Source organism: Ahaetulla prasina, chromosome 10 (genome assembly GCF_028640845.1).
Source record: "Ahaetulla prasina isolate Xishuangbanna chromosome 10, ASM2864084v1, whole genome shotgun sequence".
NCBI classification, from domain to species: Eukaryota; Metazoa; Chordata; class Lepidosauria; order Squamata; family Colubridae; genus Ahaetulla; species Ahaetulla prasina.
The window spans coordinates 14,945,425-14,973,205 of record NC_080548.1 but is presented as its reverse complement, the minus strand read 5'-3'; the positions used below and the strand labels follow the sequence as shown (position 1 = coordinate 14,973,205).

Genomic DNA, 27,781 nt, shown 5'->3' with positions numbered 1-27,781 from the left:
ACATTTTGCCAAATGTGTGATGGCAAATGTGGACTGAATCGTTGACATGGAAACGGGATTGGAACACACACTCCTGACTCCCTCCTTCAGTGTGGGCAGAGGGACAAGCACAAGCTCTTATACACACACACACAAACACACACACACAGAGAGAGAGAGAGAGAGGAGAGAGAATGAGAGAGAGAGAGAGAGAGAGAGTGTGAGTGAGTGAGTTAGAATTATCCCTGGCCCCTAAGCAGGCTGCAAACATGGCATGGAATCCTTACTAGGAATAGGGTAACATTTCAGAAATAAATGCTTCTAACCCTGAAAACAAGAGGATGGAAAAATACAGTATTAAAGAAGGTTTATGAAGAGAAGTGGGGAAGGGGTGGAAGGAGGGAAGAGAAGGAAGAAAATTAGAGAGGTATACTTAGGAGAGTGCTGGGTGGTGTGTTTTTTTTGTGTGTGTGTTTTTTTTTACTCAAAGGCACAGCATTCTGAGATAGCAGCAGCACTAAGGAGGAGAGCCATCTATTATTTAGAATAGAGTGACTTACAAAATGTGGCATGGAGTCCGGGCTCACTTGGATTATGTACTAACCCAAAATACTTGGGGAGGGGGGGTGGGGGAATGGCAAAGTGCTGAGCTTCAGATAATGCTGCTGTTTCCAATGGTTTGTTTTGTGAATTTCCTTTCTTCATTACTAGAATTCTGACACTTAATTCTTTCCCCCCCCTCCATTATGCTTCTCATTGCTGGGAAAAGTGAGCAAGTAACATGGAATGTATTCGACTCTCCACTGGCCAACAGCAGCTGCCAGTCTTGTGTTTCTTTTTGGGGCTAATCCCCACTCCCACCCACCCCCCCACACCCAGGATTTTTCAACCTGCCTTCTCTCCCCACATTGGTACAGGGCTGGGTTTGGGGGGGGAGGGGCAGGATGAGAAATTTTTAACAGTGCAAACTGGTGTGGAGTTTGAACATAAGGCAACGATCCATTTGCGGAACGCAAACTGTAATGCTCAAAGAGTGACATGGATTTTCAAGGTGAGGGCAGCGCTGCCCCTGAAAATTAACAAGAGGGTTTGGGGGAAAAGAGACCAAGTTAAAGGCCTATCAGAGAGTTCAAATGAATACCCGTATTCGATTAAGGTTTTACAGTGACTGACTTCCAAAACTTTAGGCTGCATATTAAAAGACGAGAAAGTGGACTGAGCCGAAGTCAAGGAAATCTATTATTTTACCAGTCCTAGACTTGCGAGAGTCAAAACCTGGAACGGATGACGGTAAAGACAGATGGAGTGGAACCTAAGGTACAGCACATTCTGTTCCTGTAATATAAACCTCAACCTGCAGGGGCTTTAAAAGGGAATGCAAAGGAAAAGCAGGGAGAAAAGTAATAGAAGAGATCTTGGGCCAAATGTGAAACTCCTTTTTTTAAAAAAAGCTGTAATATATTGGTTTTGTGGCCTCCTAAATATTCTTGATGTTAGTTGTTCAGAAATAAGATCAGGGCAAAAGCATGTATAGTAATGAACCTGGAGAAAAAGGGCAACTCCGACATTTCAGAATGATAAACCTGAGTAGAACAGTAAATATAGGACCAAGAGCAGACTTGGAAAATATTCTGAATTTTAAAGAGCAAAACTATGTGGCTGGTTAATTTAAATTTTGCTTTTTGACACTACAAGCACACAAAATATGCACATGCAACACTTTTTTTTTACCATGACATGTTTGAAGGTTTACAAAACTGGTGCTCTGGATCAGAAAATGAACACTTTTAACTTTTTTTAAAAAAAAATCTGGATTTAATATTTCTCCTAGCTTGCCTCATATTTGTGGAAGTGTATTTATTTATTAGGTGCAGAATTCAGTCCTTACAATATTTTGGACCATAATTTTCTTACCAGCATACCACCCACCTATCCCAAATACTATTCTGTTAAAACTTGGGAGTCTCACATCACCATTCAATAGCTTCAACCATCATCAGTCCTGGGGACCATCACTTGATGGTTATAAATCATTACTTTCAACCATGCACATATGGTATACAACTGTTGTGGTCCGCCAGCTGCCTGCGGAGCTGGCAACCGAGTCGGACAGCGATGAGGCTGAGAAAGAACATGGGCCAGTCCTGGAGGCTGGGGAAGGCCCGGATGAGGGCTCTGCGTTGAGGCAGAGGTGGGGCCAGTGAGATGTAAAATCTGTTACTACTGGTTCTGTGGGCGTGGCTTGGTGGGGGAGTGTAATGTGACTGGGTGGGCGTGGCCAACTTTTTTTTTTTTTTACTTTTAAAAGTATTTTTTCGGCCAAAGAAAAAATGCTTTTAAAAGTAAAAAAAACCTCTGATGATCGCATGGCTCAGCTGGGCATGCAGGGGGAAGGGGGAGCAGGGACTTTTGCTACCGGTTCTCCGAACCACCCGCCGCCATCACTACCGGATCAAATGATCCGGTCCGAATTGGGAACATTTCACCCCTGGGCCAGGGCCATCTGGGAGTGACATGCGGACTCCGGAGCCTCCAGAGGCTGACAGTAGTGAGGCAGAGGAACAGGAGGAGCCTGTTCCTAATGTATGCATGAGAAGATCTGCCAGAAAGCAAGAGCAGCTAAAGCAAAGAGGACGACTTGGGAGTAGGGCCAAGAGATGATTGGCCCCTCCCATAAGGCTTAAAAGACCAGCAACGACGTTTGGGCTCTTTGCCGGAAAACGTTGATAGAATTGCTCCTTGTCTTGCTGCATTTATTTCTTGTCGGCATCTTCTGCTTTTGAACTTTTGCCAAGAAAAGCCTTTGGCAGTTTGCCTACTTAGACCAAGGTTGCTGATAAGACTGAAGAATTGTGTTAGGAAGAATTTGCTTTGATTTAGTTTGGACCACGCTGAGAATGAGTTAATTTTCAGCTGTTCTAATAAAGTCTGTTTGTTTTTGAACTGAGTGCGTCTACTACTACCTACTTGGGCCTGGGACACAACAACAACAGTCTCCCTTATTCAGGCCTGTCAAACTGACAGCCTGCAGAGCAGATGCATCACATACAGGCCAAGCTCACCCCAGCTCTGCAAAGGTAAAAAACCATCACAATATGTCACGTGACAAAATCAAGTTTGACCTCTGTGCCCTTACTGGTGCATTTTGTTAATAAAAATTCCCATAAATCAGATCTCCATCTAAGCATGCAGAATAACATATCTTTCTTCCAAAATGTTTACATAACTTCAAAACAAGAGAAACAGAAAGAGATAGATGAAGCTGCAACTCTCTTAGTGCACTTTTCTACTAAAGAATTAGTGTTCTCCATCCAGTCTTGATATGAAATTTGCTAAACCCCTTGCTATCCTGCCTCTACTGCCTATTCCAGGCCCTCATGACCCTCCAAGATAACAGGTGATCAAGCCTAACCTATTTTATGCAAGTTGACGTTTGCTCTTGCATGGTATAATAATAAGAGGATTCAATGGGAATACTCAAAATACAAAGGATGAGATGAAGGCTACTTCATTGAGACAGTTGTCACGGCACATACATGCTTTGTTACATGCAAGTGCAAGTACAGCTGGGCACACTTAACAGTACAGGTGGTCTTCCACTTACAGCCATTTATTTAGCAACTGAAAGTTATTTACAACCAGTCTTTGCAGTTTCAATCTTTGCAACATCCCCAGAATCACATGATCAAAAGTTGGGAGTTGGCAACCAGCCTGTGTTTATGACGACTGCAGTGTCCCAGGGTCATGTCATCAGCAACCTTCCCAGCTGTCTTCTGACAAAAAAAGTCAGTGGGCTAAGCCGGATTTGCTTAACAGCCACGATTCGTTTTAACTGCAGTGATTCGCTTAACAACCACAAGAAAAAAGGCTGTGAACTTGGGCATGGCTCACTTCGCAGCTGCCTTGATTAGCAATGAAAATTCTAGTCCCAATTGTGGTCGTAAGTGGAGGACTACCTGTACTTTATCCATATAGTAGCATTCACAATCTGGGTCGGTCACTTAGTCTTCCGAGCGTTTGGATTTGTGCTGGACCCCATCCTCAGGGAACTTCTCTCTCACACCAGAATGCGATTTATCCATGTATCCTGAAAACCTGTAATTAAACGAAAGCCTTTCATCATTTTCAGTACATTGGTATTTCTTCTTACTGTTATTGATGTCCACTACTTTGTGACAGAAGGGGAACCTTTTTATTTTCAAATAATTACTTTCATTTCCTTTACAAATTTTATATCTGTAGGCAACTGGCTACTTATATGCAATAAGTAACCTGCACAATAATATAACTAAGGAGGTTTGTGAATGTAAATCTGAATTCTTTAGAAAAAAAAGAAGTATACGTTTTGTTGCACTTTAACGTAAGATAAAGCATAACATTTAGTATTTATAAATTTTATACACTGAAATATGTAAGGTTTCAACTTAACTCCCATTGCTGACTTCCATTAACAGAACTGATGGTAGAAACTATATTCAAAAAAATACACATTAAGCCACATAGTATTAAAAATGGTTTGACTATATATACTGCAAATAGTTGGGATAAGACACTACACAAAGCTGTAAGCCACATACTAAAAATACAATAGTTGGTTCATGTGACTATGATTGCACTTTTAAAATCATGGTATAGTCATGGTTACTAAATAAGCTAGAATTGTCTCAATTCTTACATTAAACCATGTTCTAAAAATCTAATGATTAGACAAAGTACTTTAAACCCAACTTATCAAAATATATTGTAGCTTAATATGACACAAATCCATTTCATACTTGGGGTATAAAAGAAGTTACCCAATTCATTCATCGTGCTAAATCTACCTCTTATCAGTGGTGGGCTGCCCCCCGGATTGGACTAGTTCACAAGAACCGGTAGTAAAACCGGTGGGAGGCTCCATCCACTGACCTGGACGTCATCAGGAAGCTTCTGCGCAAAGCAAGCACATGTGCACGGCCCCATTGCGAAGCGGTAGTAAAGATAAGTAGAACCCACCCCTGCCTGTTATGGTTTATAATTCATAATTTGTAGTTTAGCATTATTGGCAACTATAGCCACTGCAGCGAATGCTGCAAATAGTCATTAAACAGTTCTTTAATGCAGCACGAAGCAATGTTGAAAATGTTACTGTATGATCCCAACATATCAACAGAGTTGACTAAAGTTGATATTATTGTTGACTAAGGGGCGTGCATAAGCGCACAAACGTGCCTACCGTTCCTGTCCTATTGTTTTTCTTTTCTTCTTCCTATATATGTTTATATGTTTATATACTATATAATCTTTTTGTATGATGTTGTGACAAAATAAATAAATAAAAATAAAAATAAAATAAATGACTCTGTCACATTCCCAGCTTAACAAACACATTGAGGGGAGAAAAATCTGTATTATCATTCTTTATATACCATCCAATAGTCAAAATCGTTCAGGTGGCTTTCAGTTTTTAAAAACAAATGCAAATGTAACATGAAACCAAGGCGAGGATGCAATTGTCAATAAAGCCAAGCAAATTAAGAAAAATACAGCTGGTGTCCACCAGAGGGTTTTTTTTTAATGTTTTCTTTTGCCACGTTTGAATATGTTTGCAAGAAAGGATTCCCCTCCCCCAAGATTAATTCATGCAATTAAAAAAAGCCTGAACCCCAGCACTGAGTAATGGTAGTCACTGACAAATAAGAATAAATTATGATAGAATAGCCCACCTTCACCTTCTCTACCAATATTTTGGCCAACTCAGTATCTGATCTGGACTCTTAACGTATTGGCTCACTCAATTTCCTCTTTCAACATCGCTTTTGAAGCACGGTGTATAAACATCCATTTGAACAGAAGACAATGAAGAAGAAACCCAACCCACACTATATGCTGTACTAAACTGACCGTATTTTACCACTTTTTTTTTTCATTTTACATTACATGCTACATACGTGAACATCCAGAAAAAATAAAGCGTATTTTCAATTATAAGAAAGACAGGTGTTGCTTAATGGAATGTCTAATAATAGATGAAACTAGCATTACTTTGTAAAATGAGACACCAATTTGAAATTCCCTTGAAAGCAGATTTGCTGCAGATTGAAGTACTGAACAATTTCACACACACTAAACCAGGGGTCTCCAACCTTGACAACTTTAAGCCTGGCGGACTTCAACTCCCAGAACTTCCCAGCCAGCAAAGCAAAGCTGGCTGGGGAATTCTGGGAGTTGAAGTCCACCAGGCTTGCCAAGGTTGGAGATCCCTGCACCCAACCACTATGTTGGTTTAAGGCAGTATTGACTACTTCTATACTATTTTCATAACTACTAAGTTAAATGCCAATGTATGGATTCCAAAACAAATCACACTATGGCCATTTTAATACCAAAAAATGTGTACAGTGTAATTAACTAATGATGTGCAGTCTGTACACATTTGGGAGGTATTTTGCATTGCCTTGATTGAACATGCAGAGGAAACTGTGCCACCTAGTTTTAATTTTTATCCTTATAATCAGCCTATTAAATGGATTAGGTCAAAGCTTTCCAACTGAAAATGAAAACATGAATTAGTCTTCCACATTTTGCTTTTAGTGGAATAGGAAAAGTCATGTATTTTTCAGTTGGATATACTGTACTTTTAATGTTAATGTTGAAGATTAAACCTTCAACAGGTTTGAAGTTTCTCAAGTAAACCTTGGTGAATCTTGGTGAAAGTAATTTAATATGCAAAATTCTTCCAAATATATCCACTCCTCATATAGCGACCTCAGTGGGCAACCATTTGCAAATACAACAGTAATAAAAATTAGCTTTCTGATCAAAGCAGGCACTTATGGTTAAATTTTGTGCTCCTGACAATACATGCCAAAGTTAGAGTAATGGTGGCAAAGCTTTATGAGAGTATTTTATTTCAATGAAATAGCAACAACCAGTTTGCAGCATCTCTCTCTCTCCCTCTCTCTCTCTCTTTGTCATGTATTCATTTAGCATATTTCCTTTAGTCATCTAGTTTTTGGAATGGAATTCAAACGCTAAAACAGTTAAAGTGGTTACAATGCAGTATTGCAGGCTAACTCTGCCCACAGCCAGCAGTTTGATCCTGGCTCAATGTTGGTAAAATTAGGACCCACAATGTTGGGGGCAATATGCTGAAATTTGTAAACCGCTCAGAGAGTGCTTTAAAGCAGAGGTCTTCAACCTTGGCAATTTTAAGACTTGTGGATTTCAACTCCCAGAATTCCTCAGCCAGCTTTACTTTGGAGACCCCTGCTTTAAAGCACTATGGAATGGTATATAAGTCTAAATGCTATTGCTAAAGGAGTGAGCATGCAGTGATTATGGAACTGATTTTTGAAAGAAAAAGATTTGCCAAAAGTAGCTGTATCTAATATGTAAGATTTCTTATTGTAAAAATAAAAAAAATATTCTCCAAATGAAATAATTTTTAAATATCCCTTTGCTTTAGGCAAAGGATATTATACAAATTTTATGTTCTAATAGTGCATGTATCTATGTATATATGCACATAAGTAAATTGCACAGGAATTGTTTATAATTCTTTGATTTATTTTAATGGATATCTTAGGCTTTTGAGCAGCAGCTGAGCTGGACTGAGTTGAGAGCCAGAAAACACTGGGTAAGCTATGAAACAGGAACATGTCAGGAGCGTGTCAGAAATAGAGACAACATGGAACTGCACTCAACATTAAGCACTCAATTTTATCCTGAGTGCAATTCAAAATACTAGTTTTGATGCATAAGTCTTTGAAAAGGCCTCAGATCACAATGCATGTCAAAGAAAATGCTATGTAAATTATAAATGCTTGGTATCATCCTGAACAAACGCATCAACAGAGAGCACAACACATCTGGCCTTTGTGGCGACATAATACTCTTATAGAACGCCTTTCCCCAAGCAAACGCATCAAATTTGCTTTTTTACTGAAGATTTAATGAAGATATTAAAAGATACGTTATTCCAAATTGGAGCTGAGCATCTTGAAGGGGAATATATGTCAAATATTTTATCTTTTCAAGCCATGTCTATTTGTTACCAGCCACCATACTAGAGCCACATCTGTGGCTCAGCTGTTAAGAGGCTGGGTGTTGTGGTCTGCCAGCGGCCTGTGGTGCTGGCAGCAGAGTCGGACAGTGAGGAGTTGGGGAGGAACATGGGCCAGTCCTGGAGTCTGGGGAAGGCTCAGACACGGGCTCTGCGTTGGAGGCAGAGAAAGGACCATCTGGGAGGTATGTGCTGCCTCTGGAGCCCCCAGAGTTGGACGACAGTGAGACAGAGGAACAGGGGGAGCGCATGCACAGAACTGCCAGAGGGCAAGAACAGTTAAAACAAAAGGGATGACTCGGGAGTAGGGCTTGGAGATGATTGGCCCCTCCCATAAGACTTAAAAGAGGAGCAAAGGCACATTGGTCTTTGCAGGAAGCAACGTTGTTAATTCTGTTCAGTTTAAAGTCTGATTCTGGACTCCTTGTGGCTTTGCCAATTAGGTCCTTGGCAGCGTGTCAAGGGAGATAAAGGTGGGTGATTATCAGCCTTATCCCAAAGGACTCTTTACAACTATTTGGGACTCATCTATGAATGAGCAGAATTCACAGCTGTTGCAATAAAAGAGATTTTGGGACTACTCGTGTGTTTTACTGACTCAGGAAGCCTAGGTTGGGCTTGTCGCCTGGAAAGCCGACAGATCTAGGTTTGAGACCAGAGTGCCATGCGACAGGTTGAGTTCCCGTCCTCACTCTAGCTCCTGCCAACCCAGCAGTTTGAAAGCATGTAAATGTGAGTAAATAAATAGGTGCCACTTTGGTGGAAAGGTAACAGTGCTTGTGATGTCATGCTGGCCACCATGACTGTGGAAATGTCTTTGGACTGCGCTGACTCAATGGCCTTGAAAAGAAGATGAGCACAACTCCCTATAGTCAGCAATGACTAGCGAAGTAAAGTCTGCAGGGACTTTTTTTACCTTTTTTACACTAATAGTGTACACTAATAGTAGGGTGGTTCAGTGCTAAAATGCTGAGCTTGTCGATCAAAAAGTCGGCAGTTCAGCGGTTCGAATCCCTAATGCCACGTAATGGGGTGAGCTCCCGTTACTTGTCCCAGCTTCTGCCAACCTAGCAGTTCAAAAGCATGTAAAAAAAGCAAGTAGAAAAATAGGGACCACCTTTGGTGGGAAGGTAACAGCATTCCATGCGCCTTTGGCATTGAGTCATGCCGGCCACATGACTACGGAGATGTCTTTGGACAGCACTGGCTCTTCGGCTTTGAAACGGAGATGAGCACCTCCCCCTAGAGTCGGGAACAACTAGCACCTATGTGCAAGGAGAACCTTTACCTTTACGTTACACTAATAGTGGAAATGATTTAAGTGGAAAAGAAAATAGCCCACGCTACATTGATTCTTAACTCACCACCATTTCATGACATAGCAACTGTTCAGCAGCTCATACTAGTACCATCTTCATATGTAGCTCATAACTCAGATAATAGTTTAATGTTATATATATTCTCTTTCCTTGGCCTCCAATTTCTCACATTTAATGTTCACAAGGGGTGGTCCTGGGAATGGAAAAAGGACACTTTGCGTAGCAACTGGCTCAAAAAGCCATGGACTGAAAAACAGCAACAGGCTTAACTTGATTACTGAACTCGCTCATTATTAGGTTTACACAATGCACTGATTCATAAGCTATACAAATGAAATAGGTTCATTCAACATGCTAAAACCACACGCACAGAACACAAACCCAGCCAAAGTTAACACTAACAAGCTTCCTATGTTGTGTGACTGCAATTGCTAAACAAACCACACCTTTTTGTAGTATAAATTCAGTCAATGGAATTTATTGACTAGAAGATATGCTGCAGATTATACTGTTAATCCAATTTATAATGTCAATACAACCTTTTATTTTTTAAAAAAATAAATGATCTCTTGCTGTTTCTGTTTTACAGAAATATTAAACATGGCACTAACAGTTTAGAAAAGGATCTCAGTGACTACCAATATAATATATGCTTATAATGCTTAAAATAAGTCCCACTGTGTTCAACAGGCTTATTCCCAGGAAATGCGCACATATTTCCAAACAGAATTATACATAAAAATGCATTTTTATGATCTTCTGAACTGATGGAAGAGCATTTTAATAATATCTTATCAATTATACTGATAATGCATTTACATTACTAGAATAAATTCTCATTTATATCTGAATATATTGTTTTATGATAAAGCAAAATCATGTTTTATTCTGGATCATAAAATGGTTCAGTCTTTAACCATGCAAATATATACAGAGGCCTCTGTTACAAGCTTTTTTTTAAAAAAAAAGAAGAGCCCAGATGTTGGTCAGGATTAAGGTTATACCAAACACATTCTACTCTGCCATATTCCAAACAAAATGAAGCAGACAGAAAATATGGACAAGGAGATAACAGGAATGGAACATTGGGGAAGAGAATTTTTACACAATCCTACTCTATTCAGATTTACAGTCTATTTAGAACTGTACCATGTGAAAAAACACCTGGATTCAAAACATTAATAACTAATTTAATACTTGAGGTATTAATACCGTAGCACCACTCCTTAGATTTTAGAGATAAGAGCATTGAATGTATTAAGTGAATGGGAGTGTTTGGGTTTCAAAAGTCATTAAAAGGAAGTGTGAACTTTTCCAAGTTACTGTGTACATGGACTGGCTCTAAGGGAAAAGGTTTTGAAATTATCTATTCATACAAATTAACAGTATAGGAAGATAGGTTGCAGGTGCAAATTCCAGAACACAAAAATATAAATTGAAGGAATAATCATAAAGGAAAAGAGTTGGGTGCTTTGCCCACTTGGTATCGATCCATCTTATGACTTTGTAAGTTAAGCTTTATCTCAACCATACTTTCCGAAATGTCGCAAAAAGAAAACAAGTTAAAATATGGTTTGGGGGTGGGTAGGTGGACAAAGACATATTTGCAGTACAAAATTATCAAAGAGGCAAAAAGGATTAAGCCATCCCTCCTATCCAATAATCTTTTTTTTTTTAAAAAAAGTCCAAATCTTTAGCACTATGAGAAAAAGTGAGTCTATTTCAAAATGTGCAAATTCTAACATTCAATGATTATAACTTGACTTAAAACATTCAGGGTTTTTTCATTTAATTATTCCTACTGGTTCTTTCACAAGAAAGGAACTTAGTACTACTAATTTAACAAATGCGGTTTTAATCTTTAAATATTTTTTGAGTCAGAAATAAAGAAAAATAAAGTAGAAAGCCACACAAGCTAATTAAAAATACCATTGACTGGGTATCCTGTAAAATTCTATGACTAGAATGTTAGAGAAAAGCCTTATCTGTTATCATCTTTTTAAAAAATTGCACACAGTGAAAAGGAGTAAGAATATTCTCAGAATCAGGATTAAGGAAAGGCCTATTTTAAGGAAGAAAATCTCACTTACTAATCACATACGTACTACAGATTTCCTATATCTTAAGTTTTACAAGACATTTGAGACATAAAATGCAATGATATAATGTTAAAAATGTTTGATTTGTGACGAATTCTGAGTTTTTCATGTTTCTATAAAGCTATAATATGGCAAACTCCCTTCTATGAAAACGTCCTGTTCTATATTGCCATTAAATATATAGTAATTGTAATACAGAAGGGCTGACTCCAATTTCTGAAGAAAGCAAGCAAAAACTATCCCAGAATATGAAAAAAAAAATTCTGAACAGGATAATTTAAGGCAAATTTGTATTTATACAGATTAAACTGGCATAATTCCTTATTCAGCAATAATTAAAGGAGGCTATAATCAGTAATAAAAGGAATGAATAATCAACCTGGTTCACAACTGAGCTGCAACCTAATTTCATTGAGAACAATCTTTATCACGGGCTAAAAAAAAAAAACAGGAACAATTTAAAGAGCTCTGAATATAATGGTCCTAATGCCCATTGTCTGTCAGTTAAACCCCCTCGGACACAGCAGAATTTACTTCCAAAAAGCATGCACAGAATAGGATTGAAAAGCTATCATAAATTATTTAAAAGTTTTAAGTGATAAGGTCATGTATATATGACATCATATACATATGGCAAATAGATTGAGTAAACAAAGTATTACCTCTTCCTACGGGGAAATCCAGATGCTGTTATTGAAAGCAAGATTTGGAGTTCTAATTCAGGAAAAGATCGTAATTACCCCCGATTTGCAACTTGGCTTCTTAAGCCAATCCAATAGGATGGCATGTGAATATCCCACTTTTTGGTCTTTCTTTTCTTTATATAACATTATTTCTGGGAATGTCTGAACTGCATTGCATACGATGTAGGAAAATCAGCAAGATGACACTTGGATTCCTTGCATTGGTGCCAGTTTTCCGAAAGTCAATTGCTACTTTCTAGCATGTACATAACAAACAATGCAAACAATAACCAAAGTTTTTACTATACGAGCAGGGGTACACATTTTCTAATAGTGGAAAAAAGGTGCGAAGTAGGGGATATACAGTACTTTTGGTAAGCAACAGCACTACAGGTTCAAGTTTCCAAAGGTTTTGTAATTTTGTCTGAAAATCATGATTAATACACCATTTTTTTTTTATTCCTGAACACTTGGATAGATTTTGTTTGCATCAGTCCTTTCTTTTCTGCCAATTGGTCAGTTAATTTTACCACACTAAATAATCAATTTTTTAATTTCTTGTCATTCACAATGTCAGTTGGAAAAAAAAATCAAAAGATGATTCTATTTATTTATTTATTTATTTAGTCACAACATCATACAAAAAGATTATATAGTATATAAACATATATATGAGTAAATATTAGGAGGTATAAGCATATATATATATAGGAAGAAGAAAACAATAGGACAGGAACGGTAGGCACATTTGTGCGCTTATGCACGTCCCTTATGGTCCTCTTAGGAATGGGGTGAGGTCAATATTAGAAAGTTTTTGTTTAAAGCTTTTAGGATTATAGGAAGAGACTAGAGTCAGGTAAAGTATTCCAAGCACTGATGATTCTGTTACAGAAGTCATATTTTTTGCAATCTAGATTAAAGCGGTTGACATTAAGTTTAAATCTATTGGTTGCTCTTGTATTATTGCAATTAAAGCTGAAGTAGTCTTTAAAAGGAAGGACATTACAATAGATGATTCTATGAGTTAAACTTAGGTCTTGTTGAAGGCAACGGAGTTCCAAGTTTTCCAAGCCTAGGATTTCAAGTCTGGTGGGATAAGGTATTTTGTTGTTTTCAGAGGAATGGAGAACTCTTCTTGTAAAATATTTCTGGACACGTTCAATTGTATTGATGTCAGAGATGTGGTGAGAGTTCCAAACAGGCGAGCTGTATTCTAGAATTGGTCTAGCAAATGTTTTATATGCTCTGGTTAGTAGTGTAGTGTTTTTGGAAAAGAAGCTATGTAAGATTAGGTTTACAACTCTTAAGAGCTTTTTTTGCTATGTAGTTGCAGTGGGCTTTGGCACTTAGATCATTTGACATGAAAACTTCAAGGTCTTTAACGGGATGGGGGTCATCTGTAAGGTAATGTCCATCAAGTATGTACTTAGTGTTTGGGTTCTTTTTTCCTATATGAAAAATATCTATCCGAAAATGTCTATATAAATATAGACATTTAAATATATTATATTTAATATTATATAAGATTATATTTAATATAAATATTATATTATATTTAATATAATTTATATATTTAATATTTAATATAAATTATATTTAATATTTAATATAAATATAATATTATAATATATAATATTATATTTAATATAATATAATATTAAATTTAAATATAGACATATAAATATCTGTATCTATCCGAAAATGTAATGTACTTTTTCCTCCAGTCTAGCAGAATCTTGTAAGAAAAACTGACAGAATCAAACATTTGAACAGAGTTTGGTCCTGGAAGAGCACCTCCAATGACAAACTCCTTGATGAGTTGTGAGAAAATGGTGGCTAAAGGATAGGTTGGATTGGAGCCCCCCTTTTATGGGCCCTGTGCCACATCTGGCCTTTTGGCTGTTCATGTGGATTGCTTTTATTTTGAAAGCGACTATCTGTTTTCAATTTATGTATGTGCATGTATGTATGTGCATGCCTCTACACCTTCATGGCCCTACTGTTTTGGCCCTCCATAACAGTCCCAGTTTCTCATATGGTCCCAGGGGGAAATTGCTCATCCCAGGACTGGAAAATGGGTTCTTGTGTTTTGTAAGTGAAATGCTTGTCTTATTGATAAAACTCCCTCAAAATGAGTCTTTAATATTAATAACCATAATAATAATATGGTTAAGCCAGTTTTCCAGTTCAGATATCATAGGAAAGTATAGTTTCATAAACCAGAAAAAAATAAACAAGATAAGCAAAGCAAGGAGGAAAGGAAGAGGCAAGAAGGCAAGTGATTTCTTTGCCCAAAATCACAACATTAAAAAGAAGTAATGCTCGGTTCATACATTGAACCAAATTCTAATCCAGCTTGGATTAAAACAGTGGTGAAATGCTACCGGTTCGCACTGTTTCACGTGAACCGGCAGTGATAAAAAGCTACCTGTTCCTCGGAACCAGTATTTCCGACAATTAGCTGTGGCATGTGATTTAAAATCACTAAAAAGCAGGAAATCCTGCTTTGTAGTGAATCTAAATTGTGCAGCATAGCTGTTCCCACCCCTTTCGCTGTTCTACTTACCTTCCCAAGCCTTTTTCCACCCAAAGCGTGCATTTGTGCATGCTCAGCACACACCACGCATGCGTAGGCAGCAAACCAGTGGCAAACCAGGGAAGATTTCACCACTGGTTTAAAACTCTGTCAATCCAATTACTATAGTTAGAAAATTGTTATCTATTAGCATAGGGGTCCATGTTTCACATGTTCTTGGCACTCTGGCCAAAATGGTTCTAGGGAATGGCTTTTCCCATTCACAGAATGGCAGCCATAATTAGTTACAAAGTACCTGTTTGCCAGAATGCCACCTACATTTCCTCTAAACAACTCCTTCTGAAAAATATTTTCTGCTCTCCTGTTTGCCTTTGATCTTTTCCTGGACACATGGGTGTATTTTCAAACAAAGCACTGGACTACAGGTATTCATCATTTTAATACGTTAAGAAAACTTTTGGGCCCAAGTAGGAATTTAAAGAATTCTTGAAAATAAAAATGGAAGGCTGACACATTGCTTTGTGGAGTATTCATTTCCTGTTTCTTAAATTACAGTAATTTTGAATGAAGTAAAAGTTGAAAACAGAAAAAAAATGGCAGACATGAAAGGAGATGTTTGTAAGCATCTTGGCATCCTAGGGCACCTTTTACTGGAGACCTCAGGCTTAGCATAATGCTTGCTTCCTATAAAGATTAACCTATGAAATTGTTTAAATGCAGTTAAAATATTAATAAGCTATAAGTGACAATATGCAATATATTTATCATCAATCAACATTTTGCAATTGTTATATCCACAACAGAAAATGCTCCATTTCAAAAGATAGCAGATATATTAATGGAAGAGCTAATTACTTTGGTTTAAAGTAATTCATTAGATAATTACTATAGAGTTATGATACAGCTGAAACATAACAAAGATGCAGAAATGCTACAAAATCAAACCAAAACATATTGTTGCTCTCCATAAATCCAACTAAATCACAAGAGTGCAAAGAATCACAGAATACCCAAAGTGAGCGCTAGCTATTCCTAGCTGACTTATTCCTACAGTACGGACATGTTTTTGTGTGATATAGTATCTGGAGCACTAAACTGCCACTCTAATAAAATCTGAGCATCACAGTGGCTCCCAAAAAATAATTAATTTGGAAAAAGTTGAAGCTTCAGGCATTTAAAGCCAAATTTAATGTAATGCATTATTTAAAATGATTTGTCTAAATAGAACTGTCTAAATATCAAATCCCACTTTTCATAATCATCACTGTGAGGGAAACTGCCCTGTGTGCTTATTGAGTATATTCCTCCATTCATCCCAAAGCAAGTACTCAACCTGTCAAATCTAGTGCAGTTGCTCATTATGGGTAAATTAAAAAGAAAGTTCAAGAATGGGAGACAGTGAAAGAACCAAATGTTCCTTACCACAAACCTAAATTCCTAAATATATTTACCTAAAATTGTATTTATATTTTAAATAAGCAAATTACTTCAGCAATTGGATTTAAGTGCCCTGAGAACATGAGGTTACATGCTGCTTAAGGCTGAAATACTATACCACAGTGAATTCATTGATACCTGATTTAGTATAGGACAGTAAGAATTGAACCGGTGATCAATGGCTTATATTTAGACTGCCCAACTCATAGGGACTGGATGGCATACAGCTTAAAACACAATGCAACAAAAAGGCAGTAACTTATTCCTTGACATTTTTTTCATGATTATACTTTCATCTCCATGTGATTTTTTATATATATTTTACTCAGCTGCCTATTTTTATTAACCCAGTAGTTAGCATCTTTTGGTTATCTTATGCTGTTTCCCCCACCCCACCCCATGGCTAAACCAAATGCCTATAGGAAGTCTGCAAGCAGGATATTTATTTTTATTTATTTATTTATTTTGTCACAACATCATACAAAAAGATTATATAGTATATAACCATATAAACATATATAGGAAGAAGAAAAGAAAAACAATAGGACAGGAACGGTAGGCACGTTTGTGCGCTTATGCACGCCCCTTATGGTCCTCTTAGGAATATACAGATATATTATTATATCTTATATAATAATATATTATTATATCTTAGGATATACAGTATAAGACTGAATTCCCCAGCAAATGGCTGATATTTAGACAATCTGCTTTTACCACTTGGGCTATGCGTTATACATATCCACTCAAACACCGACTCCCTTGGGTTCAATGAGAATTACTTCCAAATAAGGGTGTGCTGGATTTCAGCAGAGGAGAACAATCTTTCCGCATTGATGAAGTGCAGGAGGATGAAATGGAAAGATCCTCTGCAGGACAACCTATTGTCCTGACATAGCGTCAGCAATTCTATTGCACCGCTGTTCTGCTTTGGGTACCATGGGGGTAGCTGTGCCCCTTCCATTAATTGCAATTGAAGAGAAATTGCTATGCTATGGGAGATTTACAAACCATCACCATTTTTTTTAAACAAGTCAGAATATATAAAAGGATGAGGGTACATTTTCACACCGCCTCTAACGTGCTCCATGCATATCCAATTCCCCCCAGTTGCTAGACAATGTAATAGTTGCTCTTTGGTGGAGCTCATGGCCGGATAGTATTTTTATTTATCTTTTATGTCACCTTTGCTTCCTCATATCTTGTTAATTTCAGCATACTAAGTAATAAAAAAGAATCGGGAATATTTTATAAACATAGATAGTACATTTTTGGAATGTGAACTAGAGCCAGTCTAGCTGGAATTAACAAACAAGTCATTCCATTTGATTACAGAATCCAGCCATAATACTAAACATGTGTACTTAAATCCCACTGAACTCATAGATGTTAGTTATCTTGTTACAGTTGCTCAAGATTGTATTATCAGGCTTGTAAAAGTTGTGCTGTAAAGTGTGGTATGAATATCCTGCAACTGCTAAATATTTTATTGATTATGAAAAGATATAGTACAGGTGAAACAAGAGTATAACTTAAATATATATATAAAAAATGGACAAAAGATTAAGATAACGTAAGCATGAGGGCTCACCAAATTCAGAGAATACAGTAGTTTCTCTTTAACTTCAGTTTCCTACTATCGTTTTTTCTACATGGAGTAAAGCTGCAGCAGCTTATCCTCATTTGTATCTGGTCAAATCTATTAATACACAAATGCACATATGCACAAAAAGGACATTATTTCACTGCAGATTTTTGCATTTACATTAGAATTGCCAATGCTGTTTCTAAAGATATTATGAAACGTGTTGAGTCAGGATAGATTCAATAAGCAGTTATGGATCTTATTTTACCATAGACTTTACCAAACACTATTATTAAATCATATTCAGTTTTGCACAATAAGCACATTAAAATGTACTTGTAATGTGCAATAAGATATTAATTTTTAACAATAAAAAAGAACATTCAAATAAGAGTTTCATTTGAGAAAGGTGATCACATGAAGAGGTCTATTGGAGAAACAGATTCTGTTCCAGAAAGGATATGTGTAGAAATTAAATGCCTGAAACACTTAAAACTGAATCCCGTAACTGTTACTTTTAGTTTACTATAATATGCAATATGTTAATTATACATGGCCTATAATATTTATTAGATTTGTATCCCACATTTACTGTAAGTAACTCAAAGTGGTAATCATACCCAATACTCCTATTTTCTCCACATCCCTGTGAGTTGGGTTGGGCTGACTGTGAGTTACTACTCCATAATCACCCAGTCGACTTTCATGCCAAAAGTAGGAATAGAATTCACAATTTCCTGGTTTCTAAGTAAGCACCTTAATCATTATACCAAACTGGCTCTCCAATTTATTATTTATTTATTATGGTTCACTGTGCAGTCAGTCAGATGTTTAGACTGGATTTGGCATTTTTATTATTACATATTAACACAGTGATCAGGATAACAGGCAAAGAGTCACATCAGGGCCATGAGTACTGACAAGTATGAGGAAGTGCTAGGCTATTTCTGCAAGAATTACACTACACAACTTGATCGTATTGTCATAAGATTAACATGTTCTTTGTACAATATCCAAAGCGCTGTTAATATCCTGGACTAGCTTGTTATCCTGTCTAGACCAGAGTATAGATTCCAGCAAAGATTAGATCTTGACTGGCCCAGAACAATCCACACAACTCCTTGATTGGGTTATGCTGAATAGCTAGGCTCTATGCAAAAATGCATTTTCTAAATCATTCCAAAAATTAAATCGATGAGATTCAACAATCTGAAATAGTTTTTTTTAATTGAAACATTGCAGTGTTTTAAGTCAAAACATTATGATACTTTTGAGACAAAATATAATTTCAGATGGAAAGAAATTAACATTTTGAATCAAAAGGAGAGTTCGAAGTACAGCTGATAGACACATGTTTTGCTCTTCCACCATAGGCAGGCTTCCCATGCTATTCTTCAGTGAAGGCTTTTGGAATCTGCTTATGTTTTAGGTTGATATTTGAAAAGGGATAACGGTGTAAAAGAGGGAGAAAATCAGTTTAAATCCTTGTTGGTGTAAAAGTTTCTGTTTCATTTCATTATGATCAAAGATCAGCCAAAAACAGAGTTCAGTACAAAAGAATAAATATATATCACAACAAATACCACTGTTACAAATTAAAATCCTAAAATCTTGTCTTGCCAATAAATAAGATAGCGGCACTTAGCAACCCCCAGTTCCCCATAAGTGGGAACTCAATAAGCCTTACAATACTTAAAAGAAAAGTTTGCCCTCCAGGAAGGTGAGGTGTACCTTTGAAGGCCTTCACAAATGGATCAAGTTTAATATAGAAAAATGAGTTCTTTTTCAAGTACAGGAACAAATGTAACAGAGAAGTCTTAAACATATGCTAGGCATGGAGTAGGAAACTGTATGTATTCAACTTACATGACCACCCACTCAAAAAGCAACTCTGGGCAGCTATCAAAGCTTAAAAACACAAGAGTACAAAGGAAAAGGATAAAGTAATAAAACACCCTGGGGGCCAGACGCATAACTCTTACTATGAGGTACATATAACTGTGCTTTTTCCCAGATACTGGCCAGATACACTGCTGGGAAGTCCAATCTTCATAGCCTACTCAAAGGCCAACCCAGTTTTTGGGACGCCGTTCCACAGGCAAGACACCACAATAGAGAAGCCATGCCTCCTAGGTCTCGTAAGGTCACACTGTCTAACTGATGGGACCCAGAGCATACCAACTGTTGGATCCAGTGTTGGCTTGCTACTGGTTCGCCCGGTTCGGGAAAACCGGTAGCAGCGGTGGGAGTCTCCGCCCACCTGCCCGGATGTCATCAAATAAAGTCTGCGCATGCGGAGATGTGGCGCGCATGCGCAAACGAACCAATAGCAAAGGTAAGTGAAACCCACCCACCCTGGTTGGATCATATAGGACAAGCAGAGATAAAGGATGCCACAAATATTCATGCCAGGGTTTTACAGATAACGAACAGCATTTTGATTTGCACCCAGAACATTGGTAACAAGTGCAACTCACAGGGTGGCAATGTTACATGGACATTTTGAGATGTACCCATAGCTACAGGTAATCCTCGATTTACAAAAGTTCATCAAATGATCGTTCAAAGTTACAATGGCACTGAAAAAAGTTTTTCACACTTATGACCATTGCATTATCCCCTTGGTCACATGATCAAAATTCAGATGCTTGGCAAATGGTTCCTATTTACGACAGTTGCAATGTCCCGGAGTCATATGATCCCCTTCTGACAAGCAGTCAATGCAGAAGCCAGTTTCACAATGGACAAGGAAGCCTAATTTCTGCAAAAACCCTCTTAGCCACAAGTGTTACCTGCGTTTCTTACAGGATCCAGGCAACAACCCCAAATTATATACCAATCTGACAATCTGATCAGGAACCAATGATGAAAGATCTCTGGACTTGGGTAATTCACATCCCCAGCCATTCAGTCTTGCTAAGGAAAAACTTAAGCCTGTTTATTTCCATCCAGAATCCCATAGCCATTAGACACTAAGACAGAGCCTTGACTTTGTTAACTGCTCAGTCCTGGGTTGATACAGTATACTGGTGATATCTAGCTGGTGCTAGCAAATGTTCTCGCTCATTGCAGCCTCATGTAGATGCTATATGGAGGTCAGGATAACATTAAGCCCTGAGGCACCCCATAGCCAGTGGTGGGATTCAACCCATTTAACAACCAGTTTGCTGAAAATTTGAGTGTGTGCGCATGCATGGCTTCTGCCATGTTGCGAGGGTTGACCGAGCAGCCTTTCGGGGCCTGCTCCACTCTATCTCTGCTCTCCGGGGCAGCGGCTGCTTCTCTCCGCTGCTGACCCATGGAGTGTCTCCGCGAGTGACAGAGCCTTGGCAAGGACAGCTGCAAGAACTCCGCTGCAGCCAGCTAAGAACCGTCTGATAGTTTGAGGCCAGAGGCGAGCGAGCAGTGGCTCTGGGCCAAGGCCAGAGCTGAAGAATGGCACGTTCCCTGACCTGGCCAATGCGGGCAGAGGCTCCAGGGCAAGGCCAGAGCATGGCGTGTCCCTGGGCCCCGACCCGAGACAAAGGGCAAGCAGGCGGCATGCTTACCTTTGGTGAGCAGAGTGCGCTAGGCATGGAGGTGAGGCCCGGAGATTAGCTGGATCACATGGCAAGAAAAGATAATATTATAAAGTGGGGCGGGGCAGGCGGGTCCAGCCGCTGGTCGATTTTACCAGCTCTCTGAACTGCGGAAAAGCATAACAACAAGTTTGCCCGAATCAGTCTGAACTGGCTGAATTCCACCCCTGCCCATAGCTAAAACTAGATCATGGAGATGAACTCTAAATTTGGTATTAATGAAGCAACTGAGTACAAAGTAACCTTTAATCCTACCATTTTGTAATGACAGAATGTAGGAAATCTAAGTGTGACTTTAAACCTCAGGTAAAGATACTTGTAAATTAAGCCCAACTCCTAATGCCTGCATGTATCCTATATATTTGGGGTAGGAAAGTTATTTCGAGGTTATTTTGGTAAAACATTTAGATTCAAACCAATCAACTGCAAATAATCCTGAATCAAAGTATCTTCATCTACCTGCCATCTGCACTTTTCTTCCATGATCCCTGTTTTTACTGCACGTAAATATACAATTAATTTCTTAGTTTAATTTTCAAACTAGAAAAGCCAAAATAACACAAAATTTTCATAATAAGACATAAACATCACTGCACTGAGTAATTAAGCCCAGAGTTGCTGGGATTCTGATGATGTATAAATAATTATGTTAAATAAAGTAATGGTCTCTCGCTATAAATGTTCAATAAGCATTCTGCCATGGAATATTTTATCCATATTCTCCCTAAAAATATTCTTCTAAGACATGGACAAGATTAATTAGAATATGATACTGGCATATTCACCAACACTCAAATCACAAAACAATTACCTCACTTCCCTTTTCCATTAGATTGCCCCAGAGTATGTATCATCTTCTCCTCCTCCTACCTTCTTCTCCCTCTCATCCTAACCAATGATTCCTATGTGTCTCATTTTAAATCTCAGATCTCTTAATTTTAAACTATCTAATCCTTATTTCCCAGCTGTAAACTGGTGATGGGGCAGAATAAATCTACGGACCCACTTGATCCCATATGTATTTCTTTGCATTCTCTTAAATTGCCTGTAAGAAAATATGATCTTTGTGATGATTTTGTCACGTCCATCCTTAAATATGTATATTAAATTATTATTACAGCTAACCACCAAACTGTGGTTAACCATTTTTCTTTGATGTATAAAAATTAAAATCAGAATGTACAAAAAGCACTGATGAACTAAAGTGTATGTTGCTCATTAATACTATTTTGAAGGGAATATTTTACAGACCATTGGCCTTATCGTATTCATGACACTCACCTAATTGGGATACAGTATGAGAAGACAAGCTTTTCTAACAATGCTAATAGTCAAAAAGTAAAAAAAAATGTCATTAAAACAAACAATTCTGCAAAATGCTCTTATGTAACTGTAAAGCCTGAGTGCATTTGGTCAAATGTTCAGTCACTCCCGTTTAGTAAAATTCTATCTTGTTAGGCTTAATGTAGGGCTGGTTGGTGCCCTGAAAAGCCTTCCCCCTGCTTCTTAATCAATTCCTTGTCTCTTTTAAATTTATATACTGTTTTTATGCTTTTAATATTTTATTGCACACTAACCAGTCCCTGTGAAGGGAGATGGGCGGTTCTTAAATATGACAAATATATAAATAAATAAAACAAATTTATATGTGTAACTAGAGGAAAGTCATTTTCAATTCAGTTCTGAAAAGTCACACAGAAGAGTGACATCAATGACAAAGTTCACATGGATAATATTAAGCAATAATGTTTACTAGGTTTAGCACAGTTGAAGTCCACAAGTCTTAAAGTTGCCCAGGTTGGAGACCCCTGGCTTAGCAAATTGTTTAGATTTAGCAATTGTTCTTTGTAAGCCAGTTTGATTTAGCACATTATGTGAAAACAAACAACTGTGGGTTAACAAATCATAGTTCAGCAAACAATGGTTTAACACAACAAGAAACTAGATTCACCTCAGACTTCAAAATTGTAGTTAGGGTCTTATAAAAACTATTCTCTTAGGTCACGGGTGTCACATTCATGGCATCATGTTGCTGTCATGTGATGTTTCACGATGTTCTTTCCCTTTGTGGAGCTGGGGTGGCTATGGCCTGCACATGACGCACCTGGCCAGCAGGCCGCCAGTTTGATACCCGTCTGAGGTAATAAATATTATAATTCTAATATGGAGCTCCATTCATGATATATTTCACCTGGTTATTGAATTAACCGATTTTCTTGGTTTGCTCAACTCACTGAACTGCAAATTAAAGCAGGCTGAGATTGCACAACATACTAAATCTTAAAAACAGACAAAACCAAAATGAATATTAATGCTTAATATGCAATTGCTTGATCCTTGCATAGTTTAACATATATAAATAGATCCTATCTATATAACATACAAATACACTACCATTTCTATCATATTCATTTTGAAGGTATTAACGAGGTTTGTGTTTCAGCAAATAACAAATGTATTATCAAAACTATTTTACAGTGCAATCCCTTATATCTTTTCTCAAAAATAGCCTCACTGAATTCATTGGGATTTACTTCCCAATAAGGGGTTTATAATTGCAGCTCCAATGGTGATTAAAAAATTGATAGAATTTGTGTGTCCACATGAGCATTAATGGCATGAATGGAATCTCCTACTTCGGTGTTACCAAGTGTAATCTGTCCGCTGAGAGAAAACGCAAAACTGGTTAAACATTCTCTCTAGCTACCCATACATAACCTGCAAGCATTTCATTAACATTTATGATTCTAATCTGTGTTGAAATAACTTCTGTGCTTCAACAGATGGGGGAAGGGGAAATAATTGAAATATACCAAATATGCATTAAGAAACAAAAAGCCTATCTCTTATTTCTGACAGATTATTTTTTTTTAAAGGAAAGGTTAAATGTTTGGTGAACCAGAAGAAATTATAAAGATAATTGCAAAGGCGGAACTTTTTAGCAAGGATATTCTGTACATTAACAGTATATCTCAGGAACAACACATTCAATACAAATTAAGAACCACCATTGCTAATTGTTATGAAGCAGCTATATGCTGGTTTTCCAAAGCAGTGAGCAGTTGTGTGTGTAGTGAGCTGTTAGATGTGACAACAAAATCAGCCGTGCAGATGCAGGGTTGGGTCTAGGAGTTTTTGGTTGGTAGAGAAAACCAAACAGAAAAAGCTGGGAGCCTTCTTTTCAGGACTAATGGGAGGGAGGCAAGTCATGGGAGCCTTGCTGGGGGATGGGAAGAGTGAAGGGGGAGGGGGAAATGCAGAGCAAGGCCTGAGAATTATCCTCAGTCCTCTCCTCTGTTCAGCAGGACTAACAGGAAGATGTGAAGCCTTTGTAGCTACAAATGGGAGGAGAAAAACCAGCAAGAATCAACTTGAACATTCTTAGGGGGTTTGCCCTATTTCTCAGGGTTAATAGAGTAAATAAGACATACTAAATCAGTCAAAAACAAATCTTCCAATCATTGTCTTTGCCCATCTCCTAGCTAGTTTAATTGGAGGACATGAAATTCTGGTAAAAATCCAGAGTTAGGATTTGTGGAGTCCTAGTGCTATGCAATAGAGCTGAACAATCTTAATTTTCTTTAACTGGGAAGCAGACTCAACATATAATTGTCAATGGGAATAAATATCCAAGCAAGAAGTGGTAACAGATACTTTTATTAGGAAAGGGAAATTAATTAAATCCAAAATTTTGATCAAAAAAATCAGTATGTATAATTTTAATTCAGCTTGATTCCCGTAAAAGGATTCCATGAAACTGTATTTCAAAATATGACAAGATTAGACTTGCCTTTTTAAACTGGAATTTAATGAAGAAAGCAGAAATATAAACCTATGAGGGTTTTTTTTTTGCAAAATTAATGGTATGCTCAAGAGGAACCGCAAAATACATTAAATAACCATAAACTAGTCAACAATATACAATGGTTGTTTTTACAACATGCTAATTCAAAATAAGCATTAGGACCAGATTCACACAAATACTAAGCTGTAAGTATGTTTGTATGGTATGTTAATCACAGGCTTATAGTACTTAGATTTTACTCAACCTAATTTCTGGAGTCCACATAACATGTAAATATACTATCTCTGCACAAAGTGCTTGGCTAAAATGTGATTAATTACTGTGATTCAATGCATTGTGCTCAGCTGTTGTGATTTGTAAAACCATGGATTACAGTTCAAGCACACCTTGTGAACAAAGCCTCATTCTTATACATTAACTATGTCTGCAAGTCTTTAAAAACAAGATCATGGTTTAGGAAAGTGTGGTTAAGTGAAAATCTAGAAAGCCAGATTTACCCTTTTTAATAAAGTTTTCCAGCTTTTGTCCAACAAAACACCTCTGAATCTGAAGACACTCAACTCTTATTAAGCATTTCAGCCACTTTCGCCAAAGCTGAGCAACAGGCCAATAGTTTAACAGTTCTGGGCAGCTGTAAACTGACAAAACCCTCCCTTTATTATGTATCTCAGTTGCTGTTCACTTAGCCCAGAAACAAGGGAACAGTAATGAGCCACTGACACACCTAAAAAACGGGCTCTGCCAAAGCAGCCTCTGTGGGAACAATGCAAAAAGTCTCTTCCTCGCTTGGCTGGTGGTGAAAACGAGTTCAGGGGAAGTCGCCGAATCTCTTTGGAAATTTGGCCCCCATTTAAGCAAATAAACTCCAACCTGAATTCTGTAGGACTTTCGTTCCCCCAAATATGCCTATGTTCTTTCTGTTTCAGCTCTCCCCCACTCCACCTACCCTTCCCTTTTTCTGGCTGGGCTGGATTTGGTTTTGCCAAATTCACCGTTGTTTCGACTTAAGGACGAAATCCCGAATCGTTTCGTCTGTAAGTCCGCTGCGAACTCAAGCCTGAGTGTTGGGATTGCGACTTTTTAAAAACCTTAAATCTGCCCCGGATCCATTGCAGAAAAATAGGCGCAGGTGAGACGCTTCCCATCGGTTCCTTCTGGTGGCTTTCTTATTTTCTCACATTCACCTCCAGACCAAGGTCCCCCCTCCTCTTTTCCATTTTAGGGAACCCCTCCCTGTTTCATTCTGCTCCAAAGCAAGGCTCTCTCTCTCTCTCCCACCCCCACCCCATTTTCCTAACTTTTCACCTCCTCCCTGCCTGGCCGTCATTTCAGTGCTTTTCCCGTCTACACAACGACCGTCGCTTTTGCAAGCAGGGCGACCTTGCTGCTGGACAACATGAAGGGGGACGTCGGTACCACAAGGAAGGAAAGCGCCTGAAAGAAAAAAAAAAGGACTAGGCGCTTCTCTCCCCCCCCCACTCCTCTTCTCTCTCGGATCGGAAGGGTGTCTACCCTGACTCACTTCCAGAGAAGCTCCGGCCATGTGAAACGTCCTCCTCCTGGGGAGGAAAAACGCGTTTGTTTCAGTCAATCTGTGAGGCAAACCCTGACGTTAAGCCAATGTTTGCACTCTGCGATCAGGTGTTCCGCGAGTGAATGCCTGCGTTGGGGGAGGGGGTCATTTTTATTATTATTTTTTTTAAAAAAATAAACTATCATTAAAACTACTCCAGGCGAAGTGAAATATCCCCGAGGCGGGTGTAAAACAGCCCGCGGGTCCACCGTGGCGAGCTGCAGATAAGCTCGTTTATTTCCACGCGCGTCAGGGAAAGTGGCCCTCTGAGGCGAGGCCTCCTTGCCCGAAAGCGGAGGCACGCGGGGTGCGGGGAGGGCTGCCTGGAAGCGGCCCACCCTGGGGCTCGTGGCTAGGAGGAACGAGGCCGCCTCCCCCTGGCTCTGGGCGAAGAGGAGGGCAGGCTCGTCACCGGAGCTCGCTCGCTCGCTGCCTCGGCTGGGCTTGGCGTCTCTGAAACTCGCTGAGAAGCGCCCCCGGCGAGGGAGCGGAGAGGGGGGAGGGCGGGAGGCTGTTCCCAGCTCCGAGCCGCGTTTTCCCGCTCGCTAAACGAGCTCTTCGGCTCTCTCTCACGAGCCCCCCCCTCCACCTCCCTCGCGGGCCTCCGAATGCTTCCGCCGCGCCCGGGACTCGTTCTTTCCCCTCCCCCTCCCTCAAATCTAAAACGGGCGCATATTTCCCCCACCCCCAACAGCCCTACCCGCCAGCAAAAGGCCGGCTTTGAAGGGGGCGCCAAAGGACAGTCCGGCCTCCCAAGCGGGCTTTTTCCCTCGGCTGGAGTGGCGGGAGGGGAGCGAAGTTAAAAAAAAGACGAGTTGGGTCTCGGGAACTCTTTGACGTGGTTGCCACAGGCTCGGCGGAGGGTTCTGGCGAAGAAGAAGAAGAGGCGGCTGAGCGATGCCGCCGCTCGGCGCTTCCTGGAAACTCCCGCTTAGGAGCGGGTGGGGCCGTCAGGCGCGGGGGCGGGGAGAACGTCCTGCCCTGCGAGAGGAGTGGGCGGGTAGTCCGTCAGGTGAAGGTGAAACTCAGCCCCGGGCCGAGGACAGAGCTCCGGAGTAACCAAGCGTGTGCTTGTCCTACGGGGTGGGCCCCGCCGCCTTGGGGTGTGGAGGGGGGGCAGAAAAGCGAGACCCCCCCCTCCAT

The 27,781-nt window shown here is 39.1% G+C and overlaps 1 long non-coding RNA gene across 2 annotated transcripts; it reads right to left on the bottom strand.

The window, feature by feature from the left end:
• Positions 1–1,289: 1,289 nt before the first annotated feature.
• LOC131204224 (uncharacterized) lies at positions 1,290–27,291 on the bottom strand. 2 transcript variants are annotated; one of them, XR_009156554.1, is made up of 3 exons: positions 26,588–27,291; positions 17,689–17,796; positions 1,290–4,074 (listed from the first exon to the last, which is right to left on the bottom strand). It is a non-coding gene; the product is annotated as an uncharacterized LOC131204224 (long non-coding RNA). The 2 variants fall into 2 exon arrangements; XR_009156555.1 differs by lacking the exon at positions 26,588–27,291 and adding an exon at positions 21,231–21,700.
• Positions 27,292–27,781: the final 490 nt, after the last annotated feature.